Source organism: Hylobates moloch, unplaced genomic scaffold (genome assembly GCF_009828535.3).
Source record: "Hylobates moloch isolate HMO894 unplaced genomic scaffold, HMol_V3 SCAFFOLD_16, whole genome shotgun sequence".
NCBI lineage: Eukaryota > Metazoa > Chordata > Mammalia > Primates > Hylobatidae > Hylobates > Hylobates moloch.
In genome coordinates, this window is record NW_026652291.1 from 80,719,703 (window position 1) to 80,741,962 (window position 22,260).

Here is a 22,260-nt window from a genome sequence, read left to right on the forward strand (position 1 = left end):
CTGTCTGTTAAGAGGAAAACTAGCAAACAGAAAGGACACCCACACCAAAAACCCATCTGTACATCACAATCATCAAAGACCAAAAGTAGACAAAACTACAAAGACAGGGAGAAAACAGAGCAGAAAAACTGGAAACTCTAAAAAGCAGAGCACCTCTCCTTCTCCAAAGGAATGCAGTTCCTCACCAGCAACAGAACAAAGCTGGATGGAGAATGACTTTCACGAGTTGAGAGAGGAAGGCTTCAGACAATCAAACTACCAAGAGCTACAGGAGGAAATTAAAACCAATGGCAAAGAAGTTAAAACTTTGAAAAAAAATTAGACGAATGTATAACTAAAACGACCAATGCAGAGAAGTGCTTAAAGGAGCTGATGGAGCTGAAAGCCAAGTTGCAAGAACTACGTGAAGAATACAGAAGCCTCAGTAGCCGATACAATCAACTCGAAGAAAGGGTATCAGTGATGGAAGATGAAATGAATGAAATGAAGCAAGAAGGGAAGTTTAGAGAAAAAAGAATAAAAAGAAACGAACAACGTCTCCAAGAAATATGGGACTATGTGAAAAGACCAAACCTACCTCTGACTGGTGTACCTGAAAGTGACGGGGAGAATGGAACCAAGTTGGAAAACACTCTGCAAGATATTATCCAGGAGAACTTCCCCAATCTAGCAAGGCAGGCCAACATTCAGATTCAGGAAATACAGAGAACGTCACAAAGATACTCCTCGAGAAGAGCAACCCCAAGACACATAATTGTCAGATTCACCAAAGTTGAAATGAAGGAAAAAATGTTAAGGGCAGCCAGAGAGAAAGGTCAGGTTACCCACAAAGGGAGGCCCATCAGACTAACAGTGGATCTCTCGGCAGAAAATCTACAAGCCAGAAGAGAGTGGGGGCTGATATTCAACATTCTTAAAGAAAAGAATTTTCAACCCAGAATTTCATATCCCGCCAAACTAAGCTTCATAAGTGAAGGAGAAATAAAATACTTTACAGACAAGCAAATGCTGAGAGATTTTTGTCACCACCAGGCCTGCCCTAAAAGAGCTCCTGAAGGAAGCACTAAACATGGAAAGGAACAACCCGTACCAGTCACTGCAAAAACATGCCAAATTGTAAAGATCATCGAGGCTAGGAAGAAACTGCATCAACTAACGAGCAAAATAACCAGCTAACATCATAATGACAGGATCAGATTCACACATAACAATATTAACGTTAAATGTAAACGGGCTAAGTACTCCAATTAAAAGACCCAGACTGGCAAATTGGATAAGGAGTCAAGACCCATCAGTGTGCTGTATTCAGGAAACCCATCTCACATGCAGAGACACACATAGACTCAAAATAAAGGGATGGAGGAAGATCTACCAAGGAAATGGAAAACAAAAAAAGGCAGGGGTTGCAATCCTAGTCTCTGATAAAATAGACTTTAAAGCAATAAAGATCAAAAGAGACAAAGAAGGCCATTATATAATGGTAAAGGGATCAATTCAACAAGAAGAACTGACTATCCTAAATATATATGCACCCAATACAAGAGCACCCAGATTCATAAAGAAAGTCCTGAGTGACCTACAAAGAGACTTGGACTTCTACACAATAATAATGGGAGATTTTAATAGCCCACTGTCAACATTAGACAGACCAATGAGACAGAAAGTTAACAAGGATATCCAGGAATTGAACTCAGCTCTGCACCAAGCAGACCTAATAGACATCTACAGAACTCTCCACCCCAAATCAACAGAATATACATTATTTTCACCACCACACCACACCTATTCCAAAATTGACCACATAGTTGGAAGTAAAGCTCTCCTCAGCAAATGTAAAAGAACAGAAATTACAACAAACTGTCTCTCAGACCACAGTGCAATCAAACTAGAACTCAGGATTAAGAAACTCACTCAAAACCCCTCAAATACCTGGAAACTGAACAACCTGCTCCTGAATGACTACTGGGTACATAACAAAATGAAGGCAGAAATGAAGATGTTCTTTGAAACCAATCAGAACAAAGACACAACATACCAGAATTTCTGGGACACATTCAAAGCAGTGCGTAGAGGGAAATTTATAGCACTAAATAACCACAAGAGAAAGTAGGAAAGATCTAAAATTGACAGCCTAACATCTCAATTAAAAGAACTAGAAAAACAAGAGCAAACACATTCAAAAGCTAGCAGAAGGCTAGAAATAATTAAAATCAGAGCAGAACTGAAGGAAATAGAGACACAAAAAACCCATCAAAAAATTAATGAATCCAGGAGCTGGTTTTTTGAAAAGATCAACAAAATTGATAGACTGCTAGCAAGACTAATAAAGAAGAAAAGAGAGAAGAATCAAATAGATGCAATAAAAAATGATAAATGGGATATCACCACTGATCCCACAGAAATACAATCTACCATCAGAGAATACTACAAACACCTCTATGCAAATAAACTAGAAAATCTAGAAGAAATGGATAAATTTCTCGACAAATACACTCTCCCAAGACTAATCCAGGAAGAAGTTGAATCTCTCAATAGACAAATAACAGGCTCTGAAATTGTGGCAATAATCAATAGCTTACCAACCAAAAAGAGTCCAGGACCTGATGGATTCACAGCCGAATTCTACCAGAGGTACAAGGAGGAACTGATACCATTCCTTCTGAAACTATTCCAATCCATAGAAAAAGAGGGAATCCTCCCTAACACATTTTATGAGGCCAGCATCATCCTGATACCAAAGCCTGGCAGAGATACAACCAAAAGAGAGAATTTCAGACCAATATCCTTGATGAACATTGATGCAAAAATCCTCAATAAAATACTGGCAAACCAAATCCAGCAGCACATCAAAAAGCTTATCCACCATGATCAAGTGGGATTCATCCCTGGGATGCAAGGCTGGTTCAACATATGCAAATCAATAAATGTAATCCAGCATATAAACAGAACCAAAGATGAAAACCACATGATTATCTCAATAGATGCAGAAAAGGCCTTTGACAAAATTCAACAACTCTTCATGCTAAAAACTCTCAATAAATTAGGTATTGATGGGACGTATTTCAAAATACTAAGAGCTATCTATGACAAACCCACAGCCAATATCATACTGAATGGGCAAAAACTGGAAATATTCCCTTTGAAAACTGGCACAAGACAGGGATGCCCTCTCTCACCAGTCCTATTCAACACAGAGCTGGAAGTTCTAGCCAGGGCAATCAGGCAGGAGAAGGAAATAAAGGGTATTCAATTAGGAAAAGAGGAAGTCAAATTGTCCCTGTTTGCAGATGACATGATTGTATATCTAGAAAACCCCATCGTCTCAGCCCAAAATCTCCTCAAGCTGATAAGCAACTTCAGCAAAGTCTCAGGATACAAAATCAATGTACAAAAATCACAAGCATTCTTGTACACCAATCACAGACAAACAGAGAGCCAAATCATGAGTGAACTCCCATTCGCAATTGCTTCAAAGAGAATAAAATACCTAGGAATCCAACTTACAAGGGATGTCAAGGACCTCTTCAAGGAGAACTACAAACAACTGCTCAATGAAATAAAAGAGGATACAAACAAATGGAAGAACATTCCATGCTCATGGGTTGGAAGAATCAATATCGTGAAAATGGCCATACTGCCCAAGGTAATTTATAGATTCAATGCCATCCCCATCAAGCTACCAATGACTTTCTTCACAGACTTGGAAAAAACTACTTTAAAGTTCATATGGAACCAAAAAAGAGCCTGCATTGCCAAGTCATTCCTAAGCCAAAAGAACAAAGCTGGAGGCATCATGCTACCTGACTTCAAACTATACTACAAGGCTACAGTAACCAAAACAGCATGGTACTGGTACCACAACAGAGACATAGATCAATGGAACAGAACAGAGCCCTCAGAAATAATGCCGCATAGCTACAACTATCTGATCTTTGACAAACCTGACAAAAACAAGAAATGGGGAAAGGATTCCCTATTTAATAAATGGTGCTGGGAAAACTGGCTAGCCATATGTAGAAAGCTGAAACTGGATCCCTTCCTTACACCTTATACAAAAATTAATTCAAGATAGATTAAAGACTTACATGTTAGACCTAAAACCATAAAAACCCTAGAAGAAAATCTAGGCAATACCATTCAGGACATAGGCATGGGCAAGGACTGCATGTCTAAAACACCAAAAGCAATGGCAACAAAAGCCAAAATTGACAAATGGGATCTAATTAAACTAAAGAGCTTCTGCACAGCAAAAGAAACTACCATCAGAGTGAACAGGCAACCTACAGAATGGGAGAAAATTTTCACAACCTACTTATCTGACAAAGGGCTAATATCCAGAATCTACAATGAACTCAAACAAACTTACAAGAAAAAAACAAACAACCCCATCAAAAAGTGGGCAAAGGACATGAACAGACACTTCTCAAAAGAAGACATTTATGCAGCCAAAAAACACATGGAAAAATGCTCATCATCACTGGCCATCAGAGAATGCAAATCAAAACCACAGTGACATACCATCTCACACCACTTAGAATGGCGATCATTAAAAAGTCAGGAAACAAAAGGTGCTGGAGAGGATGTGGAGAAATCGGAACACTTTTACACTATTGGTGGGACTGTAAACTACTTCAACCATTGTGGAAGACAGTGTGGCGATTCCTCAGGGATCTAGAACTAGAAATACCATTTGACCCAGCCATCCCATTACTGGGTATATACCCAAAGGACTATAAATCATGCTGCTATAAAGACACATGCACACGTATATTTATTGCGGCACTATTCACAATAGCAAAGACTTGGAACCAACCCAAATGTCCAATAACGATAGACTGGATTAAGAAAATGTGGCACATATACACCATGGAATACTATGCACCCATAAAAATGGTGAGTTCATGTCCTTTGTAGGGACGTGGATGAAAATGGAAACCATCATTCTCAGTAAACTATCACAAGGACAAAAAACCAAACACCGCATGTTCTCACTCATAGGTGGGAACTGAACAATGAGAACACATGTACACAGGAAGGGGAACATCATACTCCAGAGACTGTTGTGGGGTGGGGGGAAGGGGGCGGGACAGCATTAGGAGATATACCTAATGCTAAATGACGAGTTAGTGGGTGCAGCACACCAACATGGCACATGTATACATATGTAACAAACCTGCACATTGTGCACATGTACCCTAAAACTTAAAGTATTATTATAATAATAATAATAAAAGAAAAAAAGCAATTATTTGAGTGTGGTGGACACAATAATGGCCCTCCCAAAGATGTCCATGTCCTAATACTCAGAATCTGTGAATGTTAGTGTATAAGGCAAAGGAGTATTAGGGCTGCTATCAGATGACCTTGATATGAGGGGATTATCCTCAATTATCTGGCTGGGCCAAATGTCCTTATAAGTAGGAAAGGGAGGCACAAGAGTCAGAGATTTGAAGATGCTATGGTATTGGCTATTCTACTGGCCTTGAAGATGGATGAAGGACCCATGAGCCAAGGAAAATACAGGTGGCCTCTAGAATCTAGAAAAGTAAATGAATTCTCCCATAGAACCTCCAGAAGCAATGCAGCCCTGCTGATACCTTGATTTTAGCCAAGATCCATTTCAGACCTCTGACCTTCAGAACTGTCAGAGAACACAGCTGTGCTGTTTTAAGCCATGAAGTTTGTGGTAATTTGGTAAAGCAGCAATGGGAAACCACTACACTGACTGTTCCATTATTTCACTTAATCCTTATGAAATTCTATAAATGTATTATTATTGCTATTTTACAGATGAAGAAACTGAGTCAGAGAGTTTAGTTAACTTGCCCAAATTTACCCAGCTAGTGGGTACCTAAACCAGGTTTCGAAACTATTCTAATTCCAAGGTCTACCCATTTAATTACTACAATTCTTCTCTCATGGGTTGATATTACCATACACTCAACATTACAACTCCCCACCATGTATTTATTCCACGAAAAGGTTTCATCACTGGGGCCTTATTCTGTACCTGCACATGAAGCAGCTGGTGCAGATTGTGGCTCTTCCAACTCAGAATGAATGAGAATGTGGTATAAAACAGTAAAACGGTGACTTATCAGAGGAGCAAAACTAGGAGTTTTACACATATAGATGTGAGCAATGAAGCAGGGATGAATTCTGACAGCTGCTGATGACAAGCAGATTGGCTGCTATAGCACATCAGACGCCATGAATCACAAGAGAGCTTTCAGTAATGGTTCCCACCAGTACAGCCCACTGCCACCATTTTTCAGTGTTGACAGACTCAAATAAACATTTCCATTTCCAGTGACTCATTGGGCAGAGACAATCTGGCATATGGACTGACCACTCCTGGATAGAGATCCCTCTACTAAAGAATATTAATGTATATTGCAGTTTTACTATTAATCATTTAAAGTGCTATTGTTTTTCCTTCTGATTTATATTAGTTTTCATGGAAATAGCCATTGACTAAACCTCGGGCTAAGTATGAATCCACTCAGATGTCCCTAATCCAAGTCTCAAGGTTTCACTCTTTTCCAATCAATTCGCTATCACATAAGAGATCTGGCAAGATTGCAACTTATGTTGTAATTCTGCGACCTGCAGAATTAAATTTTGTGCCTGATTTTCAGTAAGTTATAAGAAACAAGAAATTTTTTAAGCAGCTCTCTGGTTCTCTGATAATGACTTTGGCTGGGAGCTTAAAGACCTGGGTTTGAATTTCTTCTGTGACTGCTCCAGTGCATTCAAAGAAAAGCATTCCATACCACAGTGCTTGTAGTCGTCATCACTTCCATAATGGTCAGCACTACCAATGCGCTTGATTATTAGGCACTACCACACAATTAACAGCAGATGAAAATTTTATTAATCCTGATGACACTATATACCGTATATTACTAATATCTCATTACACATTTGCACAGAACTCAGTACTGTATTCAAGCTCAAGCATACAACCAATGCAATCCCCAAATCTCATCTTTGAAGGTCTGTTTCCTGAGACTACCCTAATACCAGCTTTGTATTGGTTGGGAGACAGGAGAGAAAACCCATAGCAGTTATTAACACAGAGAATATAACATAAAAAATTATTAAGGATGTATTGGAAAACTGAAAAGACAAAAAGGAATATTAAGAAATCATTGAGATAGTCACACAAAGAGCAGCTACCACCTCCAGTAGCTGGAAATAAAAAGGGGGAAAGGTTGTAATGATAAAACTTAGATGCTTGGAGAAGGGACCCATGGAACTGAACTCAGATCTCTGAGGAAGGGGCACTGTTCACCTAGCTCTGGTGTCCCTGAGCAGTCATAATAAGCCTGGTTACATGAGTGTTAGAAAAACTGCAATCTGATATCCACAGCAGCTATGGAAAGAACTGACACTGCTTCTGAGATAAAGAAGCTTTGCTGGGGAAATACTGGAGGGAGCAGGCATGAGTACCCCTACCTCCTCTATCTTTGCAAACTTCTAGTTGCCCCTATTGGCAAACCCTAACAGCCTGCCTGTAAAGCAGAAAGGTGGATTTGCAGCATCTCAGCTCAAGCAAAGAAACACATGGTATACTGTTTAGCTCATTCATTCACTCACCAGACATTTTTAAATGCCTTCTATATTCTGGGCACTGGTGACCGCTGAACAAAATAACAAAGTCTCTGCTTTTGAGGTTGACATTTTGGTAGGGTGAGGCCAATAATAAATAAATAGACAAATATTTAATATTTGAGGTGGTAAAAAGAAATGCTTTGAAGGAAAATAAATTAGTGATGGGGTGGAGAGAAATGGGTGCAGAAGCAGTAGAGATGGAGGCCGTGTAGATAAAGCATGAGCAGTGGAGCCACACTGCCAGCACCTGAATCCTATCTCTGCTTCTTACTAAACCTGTGATCTCAGGCAAGTTACTTAGCCTCTCTGTACCTCAGTTACTTTACGTGTCAGATGGAGATAATGGTGACAAAAATATCGACTTCATGGAATTGCTGTAAAGATAAAATAAATGGGTACCGATAAAATTCTTAGAATAATATGTGGTGTATAATAAGTTCCATATTGTTAAAGAGTGGTATATAATGACTACAATGAGCCTAGATTGGGAGGAGGGAGAGCGTGGTTATGGTAAAAGAAGACATAAAAGGTATGGAAACGGTAATGAGGAACAAAGACGACCTGAACTCCAGGCCAGTGATAAGAGGGATATAAAAGAGAAAACGGCTAACTGTGAGAAGTCTGAGAGGGAGGCAAAGTCTTCAAAGGAGAGTCAGGTTTAAGCCACATTCAGAAAAGAGGCTGAGAATACTGCACTGTGGATGATAGTGGATGCAATTTAGAGAAAGACATAGAGGTGTGAAAGAAGTATTTGCCACTTATTACCTTACTTTTACTAAAAGTAACAATGCTATGATTACAATGATAAGGCCAGGTGCGGCGGCTCACGCCTGTAATGCCACCACTTTGGGGGGCCGAGGCGGGCAGATCACCTGAGATCAGGAGTTCGAGATCAGCCTGACCACCATGGAGAAACCCCGCCTCTACTGAAAATACAAAATTACCTGGGCATGATGGCACATGTCTGTAATCCCAGCTACCCAGGAGGCTGAGGCAGGAGAATTGCTTGAACCTGGAAGGCGGAGGTTGCCATGAGCTGAGATCATGCCACTGCACTCTAGCCTGGGCAACAAGAGCGAAACTCCGTCTCAAAAAACAAACAAACAAACAAACAAACAAAGAATGATAATAGTTTTCTGACGGTAAAAACACCAAAACATTTATTATGAGCAATAATATAATTTCTAAACACTGTCTAATTTACAAAATGTTTTCACATCTACTGTGTTATTACTCATAATAAAATTGTGAAACCAAGACAATATACATTCACAATGAGAGTGAAGACATGGGCAAACCTAGTATTAGTCCAATAATTCTCAAACATTTGACAGTTGCTAGGAGGGTGAATATATCTACTGAAAACTAAAATAAGGCTTTAGGAAAAATATGTTGTAGACACTAAGATGTTTTCACATTGTATATGTAAAACAGTAGATGGATTCTGAGCTTCTGGTGTTTCTAAATAAAAAAAGGCTTTTTTGGTAGAGCAATATACTAGTTAAACCACAAAGTACCTAGACAGTGGATCCCTAATGGCCCAATCACAAGTCCACTTTTCAGAGGTCCTACCTTATTGGAAAACAGCCCTTAAAATGTGGCCATTCTGCATACTTGTCAACACACTGAAACCTCAAGGTGACCCACACTAAAAGGTCTGTCTACTGCTCTCTTACACAGCTGTCATTCCCAGCATAATTTCAAGGGACTTCAGGGACTTCCAACATGTACTTTATATAGACCATGTAGAAGTCCAAAATGCCACAACAGTATCAAAAAATAGATTTTTAGGATACCAGAATCAAAATTAGTTTCCTAGTATGACACAAGATCTTAAAGAACCCTCATCTAATCACTCACGTTATTGATTTGAATAATGAAGTAGAGTGAAAGAAAGTGACTTACTCAAGGGCACACAGATTCACAGCTACATAGTGACAGCAGCAGGGCTAAATTTCTCGTTTCCTAGATACTGAGTCCAACATTCTCATTCAGCTCTACATGATGCCTTAATACTATTGGGAGAATGATACAGGAAAGGGAAGCAACCTGAAATTAAAACCGATACAGGAAAAGAAATATTGGCGGGGAGGACACGTCTTACAGATGCATATCACTCACCTTACAGAAGAGAAAAAGTGGCTCATGAGTGTATTTAATCACTGTGTAACATGCACACCTATTCTGCAGATTTCTCAAGTGACAGGACTTAAAAATTTAATTTCTACAGCTGATTATATTTCTACATTTGAATTGATTTGTAAAAACCTTGAAGACAACTCCATTTTCCAAGTCTTGGTATTCCCTCAAGCCCATCACAAACTGGGCCCACAACAGTTACTCAATAACTGCTTCCTATGTATGTAGCTGATTATAACACTTGCCAAAATATTCACCCTTTGGTTATGAAAATTATTTTGAATTTTTTCTTCTTTGTTTAGCAAAGCAACATTTAGAGTTATTCTAAAACTGTCTAGTGATATATAGATTTTATTTAGAAAACATTTCTTTTATTCAGTTAGTCATTTTTAGCAAAATTCACAAATCAAAATTATGATTTAGATTAATATAAAGTAACACATTTGAAGTTATGAAGCTTTGCTTCATGAAAGATTTAACAAAACAAAGATTATTCTACGTGAAATGCCACATAAAGCAATTTAGCACACTTGCAAATCAAGAAAGGGGAGGGAATATGTGCAAAGAACTACATGGGAATGGAGCACTTTTAGTTTCTATAGTAACCAACATAAATGAATACTGTTTTGGAAAATGTACTAGCAAAGTCAGTGAGACGTCAATTTATGAACACAAAAGCCAAAGACCCAATTCAATCCTATGGTATAAATCCACACTTTTCCTCTAAATGGAACTGAAAATTTTTTAAAAGCCCTATTGCTAACTGCTCTGTTCAAAGGATTTTTTTCTTAATTTGCTATTCTGCCTTTTGGGTATTTGTCTACTACAAAAACATTTATCAATAACTAGATATGACTTTTTTATTGCCTGCTGGATCGTTGATTAAAACTCTAGTGGAGAAGCCAATGAGAACATAATTGTCTAACAATCCCTTCTTCCCAACTGGGTGTGGTAAATTGACTTCAGAGACCAGGATACACAACATGATAACTTTTTCAAAATTAATTGAAATATTAATAATAAAACAAAAAAGAGAAATATGTATGTATTATTTACTTTTATCTAAGCGAGTAAATCTCCTTTGTTGTAAAAACTATACTAAATGTATGTTTTCAGTTTTTTAGATAAAGAGAGAGGCCTATGTGAAATTATTTTCAGAGACAGAGCAAAATCCATTGCCCAGGTGCCCTGTTGTTCTTCTGACTTGTGTATGCTTAGCCTAGTCAGTATAATAAAGATGGTCAAAGATTATACAATTTACACCCATTTAAACATATATACTTTTCTCTTAAAGTAAATGACTAAAATAAGACATTTATCTGAAGAAGAAACTTCCTGTAATCACTTAAGTGTTACAGTGATGAAGAGAGCTGAACAGTTATTTCAACATTTCATGCAAAATTGTCATGAAAGGAAAAAATTTCACAATGTACAATGCAGAATACTTTCATTTAATATTTGTTTTATTAATATCATCGAGTTGTCTAGAAATCAGTGTCTTTAAGCATATTGAGTTTGATTTTCAACATGCCAGTTATCTTACTCCAAGTGTTTATTCCAGTGCATGAAAAAGAAGGAATTACATCTAAATGCCTTGTGTCTGTATATTGACCTAGCTTGATGAACTGGTGATGCTGCTTCCTTCAGCCTCATATTATAAAGTGTTCTTCCTACATCCTTCACATTATCATGTAATCAGATTTTCTAAATATCTAATTGTTAATATTCATCTTATTCCATAATGATGCTACTGAGACAGACTATGTGCAGACTAATAAGATCAAAGTCAAAATGACTGATCTTGCCAAAAGATCTTTTTTATTTTCTATTATGTATTAAGAAACACTATAGGAGGTGCTGGAAATGTAAGAATGAGTAGGATGCCCTGCTGTCCAGGATATCACAAGCTAGCCCGAAAAAGAAACAAAAAAAAATGGCTATCAAAATTTTCTGGTTGCATAAGAATTCAGTAATTCAAAGGAAAAATTCAAATTAAAACAAGTTTTCAAAATTTACGTTATAATGCCTACTACTTTGTTTTGAAATATTTCTAGACTTGAAATTCCTAATTTTCCAAAACTGATATTTGTGAGAAAGTAATCACTAATACTCTGAAAGGTTAATATGATCTATATTTAGAAAGAAAACCTTCAGACAAATTAAATTTAGCAGAGTTTATTTAAGCAAAGCTCATAAATCAAGCAGCACATTGAACAAGTTAAAGATCATTTAGCTCCATCCATCAGTGTAGGCAGGCAATATTTGTAGACAGAAAAAGGAAGTAATGTACATAAAGAGCTTGGTTGATTATAGCTCCACATTTGGGCCTGGTATGATGAGGCATTTGCTTTATATGGACATGGTCTGATCAGTTGGCAATCTGTGACTGGCTGAAGGTCAGCTGCTAGGATTGGCTAAGATTCACCTACTTGTTACAAGAATATATTCTTAAGTTAGGTTGCAGTTTGTTCATATACTAAGATAGGTTGCTTTTTGCTACTTAGAGAGGCAGCTCTAAGCCAAATTTAATTTAATAGGACAGTTTCAAATATATGTGAGACAATATATGTGGAATTGCTTTCCATGAAGTATTTTGAGTGAGCCTTTTTCAAGTGTCTGAAGAACTTTATACCATGTTAGTATAATTAAATTTTATACAACTGAAAATTTTTATATAAAAAATAAATACTAATTATTCATATATGTTCAGATTCAGATAGTGTATCCTTTTCTTCAATAAATACAACATTAACTTTACTGTAAAGAAAATTTGTTGCCTTACATGCTCATCTATAATTTTAGTACTTCAAAGATGACATTATTTATTTTGTTATATTAAGGAAAAGTAAAGATGTTTCTGGAAGGCACCAGGAGTCCTATCCGCACTGAGCACCATGAAGGTCACCTGCATTGAGTTCTTTCCCTTTGTACAACACTTACTCCCAGACCAGAAAATAACTCCTTCTCTCCAATCTGTGTTCCACGCAAACCAGTAGACTCTAATTGTCTCCCAAAACGCTTAAAGTGCTTTTCCAATATCCACTATGTTTGGGCAACATATTAAAAATATACAACAAAAAATTTTTGCTGTGTTTTTCTTCTTAAGCATGGAGGACACAGGGCTGAAAAGTAATGAATATTTCAATGTTACCAAATTCTTCAACTTCAATTTTCATTATTGTTAATCTTGTCCTTCTGGGTGGGCATGGATAGTATTAAAACACCTTGCAGATATGAAGATTGGTTTGAAAATTTTGGCTACTTTAGTGCAATGCAATCTGTCAGTTTTCCTAAAGACTTGTTAGGCATGATCTAACACCACACCTAGAGGAACTGGAGTAACAAGAATAAACTAATCCCAAAGCTAGCCGAAGAAAGTAAATAACGAAAATCAGAACAGAACTGAAAGAAATTGGGACCCAAAAAATTGATACAAGAATCAACAAAACCAAAAGCGGAAAGGATAAATAAGATGAATAGACCACTTGCTAGATTAACAAAGAAAAAAAAGAGAGACTAGATCCAAACAAGCACCATCAGAAACAACAAAAGTGACATTGCAACTTATCCCACAAAAATACAAAAGATTTGCAGAAACTATTACGAACACCTCTATGCACACAAACTAAAAAATCTAGAGGAAATGAAAAAACACCTGGAAACACAGTCTCCCAAGATTGAATCAGGAAAAAATTGAAATGTTGAACAGACCAATATCAAGTTCCAAAATTGAATCAGTAATTTAAAAACCTATCAATGAAAACAAGCGCTGGACCAGATGGATTCACAGCTGAATTCTACCAGACATACAAAAAAGAGCTAGTACTGATTCTACTGAAACTATTAAAAAAAAAAATTGAGGAGGAGAGACTCCTCCCTAACTCATTCTACAAAGTCAGCATCACCAGGATAACAAAACCTAGAAAAAACACAACAAAAAAAGGAAACTACAGGTCAATATCCTTGATAAACATAGACACGAAAATCCTCAACAAAATAATAGCAAACGGAATTCAATAGCACATCAAAAAGTTAATTCATCATGACAAAGCAGGCATCATTCCTGAGATGCAAAGTTCGTTCAACGTACGCAAATCAATAAATATAATTCACCACATGAACAAAAATAAAAACAAAACCCATATGATTATCTAAGTAGATACAGAAAACCCTTTCAAAAATATCCAACAACCTTAATGATAAAAACCCCTAAGGAATTAGGCATCGAAGAAACGTACCTCAAAATAATAAGAGCCATCTATGACAAACCCACAGGCAACATCATACTGACTGAACCAAAAGTAGAAGCATTCTCCTAGAGAACTAGAAGTAAGACAAGGGTGTCCACTCTCACCACTCCTAATCAACATAGTACTGTAAGTGCTAGCAAGACAATCAGGCAAGAGGAAGAAATAAAAGGCAACCAAATAGAAAAAGAAGTCAAACTACCTCTCTTCACTGATGATATAATTCTATAGAGAGAAAACCCAAAGGACTCTGACAAAAGGCTATTACAACTGATAAATGATTTTATGAAGATTTCAGATGCAAAATCAATGTACAAAAAGTTGTAGCATTTCTATACACCAATATAGTTCAAGCTGAGAGCTAAATCAAGAATGCAATTTCATTTAAAATAGACAGAAAAAAAATAAAATAAAATACCTAGGAATACAACTAACCCAGGAGTTGAAAGATCTTTATAAAGGGAACTACAGAACACTGCTAAAAGAAATTGTAGAAAAACATCCCATGTGCATGGATTAAAATAATCAATATCATTAAAATACCCATACTGCCCAAATCAATATACAGATTCAATGTTATTCCTATCGAACTACCAATGTCATTTTTCACAGAACTGCTAAAAACTATGCTAAAATGTATATGGAATCAAAAGAAAAAAGAAGAACCTGAAAAGCCAAAACAACCCTAATCAAAAAGAACAAACCCAGAGGCATCACACTTGACTTCACACTACTCCATAACCCAAACAGCATGGTACTGGTACAAAAACAGACACATAGTGAAACAGAATGCAGAACCCAGAAATAAAGCCATACACCTACAGTCATCTGATCTTTGACGAAGTTGACAAAAATAAGTAATGGGGAAAGAATTCCCTGTTCAATAAATGGTGCTGGGATAGCTGGCTAGCCATATATAGAATGAAACTAAAACCCTACATCTTACTGTATACAAAAATTAACTCAACATGGATTAAAGACTTAAAATGTAAGACATCAAATCATACGAATACTAGAAGAAAAACCTAAGAAACACCATTCTGGACATCGGCCTTGGGAAAGAATTTATAACTAGGTCCTCAAAAGCAATTGCAACAGAAACAAAAATTGACAAGTGGGACCTAATTAAACTAAAGAGCTTCTGCACTGAAAAAGAAATTATCAACAGAGTGAGCAGACAACTTACAGAATGGGAGAAAATATTCACAAACTATGCATCTGACAAAGATCTAATATCCAGAATGCATAAGAAACTTAAATAATTGAACAAGCACAAAACAAATAACCCCATTAAAAATGGGCAAAAGACACAAACAGGCACTTCTCAAAATAAGAAATACAAGCAGCAAACAAACATAAAAGAAAAAATTTTCAACATAACTAATCAGAGAAACGTGAATTAAAACCATGATGAGATACTATCTCGTACCATTCAGAATGGCTATTAATAAAAAGTCGAAAACAATAAATGTTGGTGAGGCTGCAGAGAAAAAGGAAGACTTATATACTGTCAATGGGAAGATAAATTAGTTCAGCCACTGTCGAAAGAAGTTTGGAGATTTCTCACAGAACTACCATTCGACCCAGCAATCCTATTACTAGGTATACATCCAAACGAAAACAAATCGTTCAACCAAAAAGACACATGTACTCTCACGTCCATTGCGGTACTATTCATAATATCAAAGACATGGAATCAACCTAGGTGCCCATCAATGGTGGACTGGATAAAAAAAAAATGTGGTACAGATGGATTAAAGACTTAAATGTTAGACCTAAAACCATAAAAACCCTAGAAGAAAACCTAGGCAATACCATTCAGGACATAGGCATGGGCAAGGACTTCATGACTAAAACACCAAAAGCAATGGCAACAAAAGCCAAAATAGACAAATGGGATCTAATTAAGCTAAAGAGCTTCTGCACAGCAAAAGAAACTAACATCAGAGTGAACAGGCAACCTACAGAATGGGAGAAAATTTTACAATCTACCTATCTGACAAAGGGCTAATATCCAGAAACTACAAAGAACTTAAACAAACTTACAAGAAAAAAACGAACAACCCCGTCAAAAAGTGGGCAAAGGATATGAGAGATTCTCAAAAGAAGACATTTATGCAGCCAACAGACACATGAAAAAATGCTCATCATCACTGGCCATCAGAGAAATGCAAATCAAAACCACAATGAGATACCATCTCACACCTGTTAGAATGGCCATCATTAAAAAGTCAGGAAACAACAGGTGCTGGAGAGGATGTGGAGAAATAGGAACACTTTTACACTGTTGGTGGGAGTGTAAACTAGTTCAAACATTGTGGAAGTCAGTGTGGTGATTCCTCAAGGATCTAGAACTAGAAATACTATTTGACCCAGCAATCCCATTACTGGGTATATACCCAAAGGATTATAAATCATGCTACTATAAAGACACATGCACATGTATGTTTATTGTGGCTATTCACAATAGCAAAAACTTGGAACCATCCCATATGTCCATCAATGATAGACTGGATTAAGAAAATGTGGCACATATATACCATGGAATACTATGCAGCCATAAAAAAGGTTGAGTCCATGTCCTTTGCAGGGACATGGATGAAGCTGGAAACCATCATTCTGAGCAAACTATCACAAGGACAGAAAACCAAACACCACATGTTCTCACTCATAGGTGGGAATTGAACAATGAGAACACTTGGACAGAGGGTGGGGGAACATCACACATGAGGGCCTGTCATGGGGCAGGGGGCAGGGGAGGGATAGCATTAGGAGAAATACCTAATGTAAATGACGAGTTAATAGGTGCCACAAACCAACATGGCACATGTATACCTATGTAAGAAATCTGCACGTTGTGCATATGTACCCTAGAACTTAGAGAATAATTTAAAAAAATAATGTGGTACATATACACCATGGAATACTATGCATCCATAGTATTTGCAGCAACATGGACGCAGCTGAAGACCATTATCCTAAGTGAATTAATGCATGAACAGAAAACCAAATACCACATGTTCTCACTTATAAGTGGTAGCTAAACATTGGGTACTCATGAACATAAGGATGGCAACAATAAACAGTGGGGAGGTCTAGAGGTGAGAGAGAAGGAAGGGGGCAAGGATTGAAAAACTAACTGTTGGGTACTATGCTCAGTACCTGGATGACACAATTATTCCTGTCCCAAACTTTGGCATCACACTATATGCCCAGGTAACAAACCAGCACGTGTACCCTCTGAATCTAAAATAAAAGTTGAAAGATGAGGAAAAAACAAAAACAACAAAAAACAGTTTTTAGCATGGTTCCTTCCTTCTTTGTTAATCACTGTATCCCTATGTACTGGGCTTAAGTGAACAGTTTGGGGATAGCTGTCAACTCTGCTATGCTTGCCCATATATTCACAATTTCTGCTGCTCTTTATTCCTCTCTTTAGATCTATCTTTCCATCTGATATCATTGTACTTCTGCCTGAAGACTTCCTTCAACATGTCTTATAATGCTTATGTGTTCATGATTAGTTTTTTCCGCTTTTGCTATACCCTGGAAACTCAAGATAATATACTGAGGCATGGAGTTCAGCTTTTCCCTTCTCACCATTTGTTTCCCTTTTCTCAGGAGTTTCTGTCCTATGTTGCTTACTGTTAAAGGTCTGGAAACAGTTGTTTGATGTATTTTGTCTGTTTTTGTTTTTGTTATTCAAGGCAGGAGGGTAAATCTGGTCCCTGTTACTCTATCATGGCTAGAAGCAGAAATCTTACCCTTTCACAGACAAAAAATGGATCTGATTCTTTTTTTCCAGCTTTATTGAGGTGTAATTTAAAAATAACAATTGTATATATTAAAGATGTACAATGTCATGTTTTAACATACAGACACATTGTATAATGATTACTATAATCAGATTAAGACGTCCTCACCACACAGTTACCCTTTTTTGTGTGGCAGGGGGGCGGGGTGCGAAGACGCTTCAGATCTACTCTCTTCACAAATTTCAAGTAAACAGTACAGTAGTATTAACTACAGTCACCATGTTTTGACCCTAGCAACTACCGTTCTACTCTCTGCTTCTATGAGTTCAACTCTTCTAGATTCCACATATAAGTGAGATCATACAGTATTTGTCTTTCTATGTCTGGTGTACTTCACTTAGCATAATTGCCTCCAGTTTCATCAATGTTGTCAAAAATGGCAGGATTTCCTTCTTTTATATGAATTTTATATTATTCTTTTATATGAATATTTCATTATATATGTGTATATTATATGTACATATATGTATGTGTATATATTATATATGCAAGTATAATATACATGTATCTATGTATGTGTTTATATACATACACATACAAATATATGTATATACACACACATACACATATAAACACACAAACACACAACAGTTTCTTTATCCATTCATCTATTGATGGATACATAGGTTATTTTCATATGTTGGCTATTGCCAACTTGGGGGTACAGATATCTTTTAGAGACACTAATTTCATTTCTTCTGGCTATATACCCTGAAGTAGGATTGCTGGATCATATGGTAGTTCTATTTTTAATTTTTTGGAGAAACTTCCATACTGTTTTCCAAAACAGTTGTAACAATTTACCTTCCCACCAACAGTATTAAAGGTCATTTCTCCACATTCTTGCCATCACTTGTTATCTCTTGTCTTTTTTATAATAATCATCATAATGGGTGTGAGGTGAGATCTCATTGTGGCTTTGGTTTATATTTATATTTATATTTCTCTGATGATCCATGATTTTGAACATTTCTTCCTATACTTGTTGGCCATTTGTAAGACTTTTTAGAAAAAATATATTTATTCAGGTTCTTTGCCCATTTTTAATAGGATTATTTGGTTTTATTGCTACCGAGTTGTTTAAGTTCTTTATATATTGGACATTAACCTTTTACTCAGTACATGGTTTTGCAAATATTTCCCCCCATTCTGTTTTCTTTTGATTGTTTCTTTTTCTGTACAGAAACTGTTTAGTTTGTTGTAGTCCCACCAACTTTTGATAAAACCTATGTCATAGAATATGTTGTTTTCATCTTCGTGTTAAGTGTCTTTTATGATTTATTAAGAATGTTATAAAAATAAGTGTAACAGGATGCAAAGAAAAGAATTTTTGGCTGTACAAAAGACCACGTGTACATCCCAAAGGGTATGCTAGAACATATGCATGATTTACAAAGAATTTCACAGTTCAAACCCCTCATTCATATTGAGGTTAAAAAAGGATTTGAATTTGAAGGATATGAAAGAAAGCATTTCTCTAAAGAGAACTGAAGCTCTTTCATCTTAGGCAGAAGGATTTCAGTGAGGTACCTCAGAGTACTTAATGTGTCATTTGCAATTGGAGGACCTAGTGGTGTGTTGTCTATTCGTACCTGTGCAATCTACATCATGATTTACTCTGGCTGGCTGTTCTAATGGCAAAGCAAGGAAGAATTTCCTGAGTTGCACATGGCTTTTACCCTCAGAGAATGCATGAATTTCCCTTCAAAAACCAGGAGGAAAAAGCTGGCTTTATTGATCTTAGGCCCTGTCCAAAAAACTAACTAGAGGTACAAAATAGATCTCAGCAAAAACAATCTGAAGGTACTGCTGGGCTACATGGTGCTAAAAAAAGAAGTAAATGACTTAGTATAAATTAGATATGCTGTCCTCTATAAGGAAACTTGTCTTAGGTGAAACATCACCAGCATTTATAAGAAATAGACTTGTTTTTAAGCATCTTTTAAACCCAGAAGAGAGCACAGGTGCCAGACAAGGATGACAATGCCAGTTGAAAGAGAACTCTTTTCCTACCGCCTCTCTACCTGAAGGGCCACAAAAAGGGTTTATGAGATGAGACAGAAAAGGATTTAGAAATGCTAATTAGAAGCCTCAATTTTAAAGCAAGTTTGGATATTTGATAATTACAAAGAACAGATCATATCAATTGCTATACTGAGATGCTATTTGTGATCTCTAGTGACTACTGAAACTTTTTTTTTTTTTGACTATTGAAACTTTTATGCTACCTAAAAGAGACCAGAGATGTTATGGGGTCTGCCCAAGTTTTCATTCAGGGGCAGGGGAAGAACTAACTCCATAGTTTAGATTAAGAGGACAGTCAGTATGAGAGGAGTCAAAAATAGGGTGGCCTGGTATTACATCCCATAGATTGTTCTTGTTCAGTATAAAGGTTTTGTATATTTTTGTATACAAAACACACAACTTCTACTTCTTCACTGAAGTTAATATTAGATATGGAAAGGTAAATCATAATTCTGCTGTATAAGAAATATACCATAATGATTAAGGAAATAATAATGTTTATTTACAATCTTATATAAATATGTAGAATAGCTTTTTAGTTATGTAAATTTATCCAAGAAGGTAGCTGAAATGAAAGTAAGAGAAAAGCCTATTATGAGCTCTTTTTTAAACCTCTTCATGGTGTCCTTTTAAGTTGTTTAATTTTAACAACTCTATTCCCTTCGGTGTAAACATTTTGATTTCAGCAACATTTCATAATCTATCCAATATGTAAAATCACATTAATGCAACGTTTGACTAAATTTGATTTTTTTAAAATTTGTTCATTTTAGACAAGAAAGTGCACTTCAAAGAAATCAGAAATTATTATCACATTATGTATTACAGCCATTTATTTGTGGAAATGGAGCATGAAATAAACTGTTTAGTTCATTAGCTCGAGTAGGAGAGCACTGTTCAAGCATGTCGTCCATTAATCATTGATAACCAGTGTTTAGTGTGCAGACATGCAAGACTGCTATTCTGGCTAAATAATGTAGAATCCTCTTTATAAACATCATAGTATATGCAACTTTTATGTGTGATTTATCACAGTCCCCTTGGCAGAGCCCATGGGAAAAAAGCTTTGAATTGAGATTAATTAAATAGTAAAGCTTTATGTGTTTTCAGAAAACAGATTTTGAAATTTTCAAATATTTTCCTTGTTCTTTTTTTTTCTTATGATATCTCAAACGAAATTTGGCAAGGCATCTGTGTGACAAGTTCAATCTCTAACTCCCTTTTGAAATCATGTTCTACCCTGTTCTTCTAACAAATGATTGATGTCCTGTCAATAATCATCTCCTGATGAATGCTGCTGAATAATCCTCAGTAATACTGAATGGGAGGAAATCAAAATGACATCTTGTACACAGTGTATTCAAATAATCATTTTCCTCGGCATCGAAATACTAGAGGTAGATTGATTACACTTTAGAGATAGAGCAGTGGATATTTTCTTCCCAAGGTTATCAATAAAATCACTTATAAAATTAACTGCCACTTCCCAAATATACTGCCCACCCTTAATAGCAAAAACTTTAAATTCTCTTTAAAACAAAACAGCAGCACTGTTCAAAATTGTGATACTATGGAAATGTCAAAGTTCCTATGACAGCTTAGTAATAAGCTGGTATAGTCACATAATGGAGCACATAGAGCAATGAGAATAAACACCCTGCAACTCAACAATATAGATGAATCTCACAAATACGTTAAGCAAAAGAAGCAAGACCTCAAAGCTATATACTGTATGATTACACTAGTATAAAGTACAAAAAAGCAACAAAATTGAATTGTGCTATTAGAAGTCAGGGTGTGGTTACTTTTGACGGAGGCATCAGTGGTGAGGAATGGTTAGTGACTAGCAAGGAATGTGTGAGAGTTTTCTGGGCTTCTGGTGATATCTGTTTTGTGAGCGGGGTGCTTCTTGAACACACATGTTGACGTTGTAAAAATCCAGTGAGCTGTATACTTATGGTATGGGCTGTTTTCTTTTCTTTTTTTAGACGGAGTCTGCTCTGTCGCCCAGGCTGGAGTGCAGTGGCGCGATCTCGGCTCACTGCAAGCTCTGCCTCCCGGGTTCACACCATTCTCCTGCCTCAGCCTCCCGAGTAGCTGGGACTACAGGCACCCGTCACCATGCTCGGCTAATTTTTTGTATTTTTAGTAGAGATGGGGTTTCACCATGTTAGCCAGGATGGTCTCCATCTCCTGACCTCGTGATCCGCCCACCTCGGCCTCCCAAAGTGCTGGGATTACAGGCGTGAGCCACCGTGCGATATGGGCTGTTTTCTACAGGTAGGTTATACCTCAATAGAATGTTAAAAAATGATTCTACATGGATGTAGAACAAAATATATAGGTCTCTTTCTTTTCATAGACAGAGGATCTGGGTGAAGAGGGACTGAGACACAGGTGTCCTAAAGCAGAGGACATCA

At 36.7% G+C, this 22,260-nt stretch overlaps 1 long non-coding RNA gene across 2 annotated transcripts in view; it reads left to right on the forward strand.

The window, feature by feature from the left end:
• The window catches only part of LOC116484806 (uncharacterized), a 33,542-nt gene extending 20,709 nt beyond the window's left edge, over positions 1-12,833 (forward strand). Inside the window, exon 3 of one of the 2 annotated variants that reach the window (XR_004252673.2) lies at positions 12,594-12,833. This is a non-coding gene — a long non-coding RNA (uncharacterized LOC116484806). The remainder of the gene's footprint in view (positions 1-12,593) is intronic. The other variant, XR_009210334.1, reaches the window with a different exon arrangement.
• Positions 12,834-22,260: the final 9,427 nt, after the last annotated feature.